This window comes from Somniosus microcephalus, chromosome 3, assembly GCF_052327205.1.
Source record: "Somniosus microcephalus isolate GS21.2 chromosome 3, FLI_Smic_1.0, whole genome shotgun sequence".
Lineage (NCBI taxonomy): Eukaryota > Metazoa > Chordata > Chondrichthyes > Squaliformes > Somniosidae > Somniosus > Somniosus microcephalus.
The window spans coordinates 248,887,537-248,892,240 of NC_140989.1; positions in this window are offsets into that span (position 1 = coordinate 248,887,537).

A 4,704-nucleotide genomic window follows, 5' to 3' on the forward strand; every position below is an offset into this window, starting at 1 on the left:
AGGGGAGGAATTGTAGTGTATGTACCTTTAAGAGAGAACTACTTTTACAGCTCCTGTATACTGTAATACCGGCAGTGACCACACCTGTATATAAGCCCTGAGCAGGGATCTGTACTGTTAGTTTTTAGACTACCCTCACCCAGTAAACACCTGTTGATTGTTAATCTGCAGTCTCCGTCTATTTATTGAAGAACACCATACCTTAAGATTCCCGGATTTAACACACACAAACTTTGAATGTTCATCCTAGGTTTGGAAAATTAAACTGACATTCCAGGTTTTTATACAGCATATTCACTGGGTTGATCTCACGAGATGCCTCTGACATCAATGGTAGGTCATACTGTCAATACTTATTTAGGGCAATGAATTCAATTGCGTAGCGCCTGTTGCTTGGGTGCTACGGGTGCCAAATTGGGACCAAAATGGCGCCCAAGCCGCGTGCACACACTTCTGGTGCAGGCCGTACCAGACGCCATCTTGGTGAGGGTGGTAGGGTGGCCGTTAGGAGCATGCACTGGAAGTACGGTAAGTAGGCAGATCATGATGTCAATCAGCGTACAATGCTGATTTGATGCCAGCGTTGCCATTTTCATCATCATCGTTGGAGCTAACACCTTCTCTTAACCTCGCACAGTTGAACATGTGTTCAGCAGCAGGAAGGACCCCCACATCAGCGCTATTAAAAGGGATCATCACCAACTTTCAGGTAACTTGCTTTTTGATTTCTACTGGCTCCGCGTAAGTTTGTGGAACTGTTTGAAGTTTTCTAGAGTTGTTTAAAGTTGGTGAGGTGACAGGGAGTGGTGCTGCAAGTGAAGAAGGCCTTGCTTCTGACTTCAAGGATTCCAATCAGTCCACTTGCTCCCAGTCATGGGTGCTCTAGTTGTCATCCCCCTTGACCTGCAGCATGACAGGGGGATGGAGCAGAGACAGCAAGGAAGAGGACAAGATGCTCGCAGAGGGAGGAGGAGGGGGAAGGGCTCTCAGCAGGAGATCTTACCCACCTAGGCTCTTCCGAGAGCAATTCTCTTACCTCAACCTGAGCGAGGAGCAATGTGTGAGGTGTCTGCGCTTTATGAAGGAGGTTCTCACAGAACTCTGCCACCTCTTGAAACCAGACCTGCAGCCTCACTCCAGGGTAAGGACAGCGCTGCCAGTGGCTTTGAAGGTGACCATGGCCCTAAATTTCTTTGTGTCGGGATCCTTCCAGGCTGGAGCAGGTGACATCTGTAACATCTTGCAGTTCACTATCTGTTGGATCCGTGATTCTTAGAGTATGATGTTTTTCCAATAACTACACGGAGGCTGTAACTTAACAATCAACAGGTGTTTACTGAAGTAGGGTAATCTCAAGACTGGCAGTACAGAGGCATGCTCAAGGCTTATATACAAGGGTGGTCACTGCCGGTACTACAGTAGGAGCTGTAAAAGTAGTTCTCTCTTAAAGGTACATACACTACACTATCCACTACTGCATAAGAGAGGTGACAGATGCTCTTTATGTCAGGAGTGGTTACTTCATTGTTTTCTTTCTGACCAGAGAGAAGCAGATGGAGCATGCTTGTGGCTTTGCCAGCATAGTGGACATCCCCATGGTGTAGGGCGCCATCGACTGCATGCACATGGCTTTGCGGGCGCCGCTTCTAAATGCTGAGATGTACCGCAACCGCAAAAGTTTCCATTCATCTGCAGTTGGTGTGCAACCATGCTCAGCACATCATGATGCTGAATACAAAAGCAAAATACTGCAATGCTGGAAATCTGAAATAAAAACAGAAAATGCTGGAAATACTCAGCAGGTCAGGCAGCATCTTTAGAGAAACAGAGTTAACGTTTCAGGTCGATGACCCTTTGTCAGAACTGGAAAAAGTTGGAGATGTAACAGGTTTTTAAGCAAGTGTAGGGGCAGGGAAAGGGGGGAGGGGAGGAAAGAACAAAAGGAAAGGCCTGTGATAGGATGGAAGGCAGGCTGCCACACAAAACATCATAGAGTAAACCATTGGGGTACTGAAGCAACGGTTCCACTGCTTGGACCACTCTGGAGGAGCCCTACAGTACTCACCAGAGCATGTGTCCCAATTTGTGGCGGTCTGCTGTATCCTTCACAACCTGGCCATCATGAGGGGACAGCCCTTGCCACCAGGGATACGGCCACCAACTCAGGAGCAGGAACAGGAACGGGAGGAGGAGAAGGAGGAGGAAGAAGAGGAGGAAGCAGAAGGAAGGAGGCAACCCAGACAGCCCCTTTGTGGCCAGGATATCCGGGATCGAATCATCGGCCTGCGGTACCAGTGAATGCAACCCCAATTCCCCTTGGCCACAATGCTGAAATAAAGGCCACCACAAAGCAAACATTCGAATCCCACTTTACACATCTCTCCATCCAATATTACATCAAAAAATCAACTCCTCACACTTGTGCATTCCCTTAGTGACTCTCTTGTGTGTGCCTTTGCCTATCCTCGTGCTCCTACATAGTGCTATCCCAGTGGCTGCAACATGGCTGGCGGAAGATTGCTGACTTTCAGTGGGGGGACACTGCAGATGGCCGTGCAGGACGACCTCGAGGAGCTCTGGGCCTAGTAGGCCCGGCTTCAGAATGCACCACCTTGGCATGCGCGGCAGCAGTCTGGCCTGGCTGGCTGACAGGCAACAGCAAGGGCAGTGGCGGGAGGATGAATGCTGTCATCCTGAGAGAGAACAGCAGGGTCATCCTCCACGGATCCATTGCCACTTCCCCAGGGGCAGTGCCTCAGCAATCCTAGCAATCTGCTGGAGTACAGACTGCTGCGACACCCTGAAAGCCCCTTTCAACACTGGTAAACCCAGCCATGATGTCAGCAGTCTGTGCTTGCATAACTTCTGTCTGAACTTCCATTGCAGCACTCAAGACGTTGGGTGGCTTCTGCTTGTGCTGCAATGGAAGGTGAGACTTCGACCATCAGACGTGGCATGATGGTTGGGTCCACAAGTGTGTTAATGGATCTGCCCACCCCTTCCATACTGGGAAGGATGGGCTCCAAGCTCTGCGCAAATCCCTTTGCGAGGCTGGAGCTGGAGTGCTCCATGCTCCTTGACATTGCATTCAAGCTTTCCGGCAGGTCTGCCAATGCACCAAGCATTATTTCATTGTGCATACCCATCAGTGTTCTGCTGTAGGCTGCCCCATCGAAGACGTCATCTGAGTCCTGTGCAGCAGAACTCATGTACAACTTCACCCTCCACGGAGCTAGCATCTGCCCTACACTTTCCCCCTGCCCTGGCTGCAGCCTACATGTACCTGGTGTCTCACCACGTGCAGATCCCGCGTTTAACCTATCCTCTAAAGTACACGGAATGTCAGTACCTGAGCTGGTGGCTGGGATTGTGAAATCGAGTGAATGTGTTTCTTCTTCTTCACTCTCCTCTCCCTCTTCTCGTTCAACCACTGGCTGGGCAGGCTGGATTTCTTGGTTGTCTGAATTTTAAAAAGGCACAAGGGTAGGGGGGAAAGCAAGAGGTGCGTGCATACACCACGTGCAGCTTATAAATCAGAAGAGATTATGGGATGAGGGGGAAGTGGGATGTGACGAGGAGGATAACTTATTAAGTTAACTTATCAGGATACCGGCATCGTTTATTCTCTCAGCCCCGCCGCTGGGGGTGATGTCATGCAGGCACACCTGTCCCCCGCCAGTTAAATTCTGCTGGTGCCAGATATGCACCATCTTTTCCTGCAAGAGAAATGCAAATGTGTCACTGAGGGTGGTTTAATGTGTTTGGGTGATGTGGTTGTCATGATTGAATAGCTGACAGCATGTTCAAGCTGTGTGATGTGGGTGTAAGGCTTGCAGCAGTGTAAGTGTGCGCAGGTGAGGTGAAGCTATGAATGTGAGGTTTGAGTCATGTTTAGTAGAGATTGTTGGTAGGTGAGTGGTGCGTTGAGCATCGGCTGAGGCTAGTGATACAGATGATAAGATATGGCATTTAAAGATGAATTCACTGACCTTGACCTCGCATGTGAGGTCATTAAACTGCTTCCTGCAGGGAGTCTGGTCCTCAGGGCTACACAACTAGCATTTACCACAATGGCTATCAGCTCCCACAGCACTCTGCTCTGTTGCCTGGAGGGCCTCCTGTGAAAAGGATCTCACTCCCAGAGTTGACCTCCTAGACCAAGGCCTCCAGTACTGCATCCAAGAACCTAGGTGCACACTCCCCCATTGTGCCTTCATTACAACTTTGTCCAGTCTTCCCAGCCACTTCAATCACTTGTCGCAGCCCAGACACTTCTCCTTTAAGAGGTGCAGACTGCCTTCAAGTAATGCAGGCTAGCTTTAATTGGAGCTAGCCTCGCACAAACTTGGGCCCCCTGCTGAGCGTTCAGCCACTCAGTAGTAACACTTTCAGTGGTAGGCTGAACACTACAATCATGTAAATTAGCAGGCAGCACAAATTTTGCGTGCTGCCTCCAGTCGTCCGAATGGGTGCAGGTTGCTATTGCATCGCAATCCCTGTGCCCATTTCTAGGCCTTAGTATTATGGCGAATGGAGGGCAAAAGGCTAGGTGGTAGGGATTTAGAAAATACAATAAAAAGTGATTTGGGAGAAGAACTTTTCTCAGGAATGGACACAGAATGAAGTGGGGTTGGAAAGGAGGTGGATGCAAGTGGTTAAGGACACAAGGAAGTCAAAGTCAATGCAATCATCCACAATAAGGCT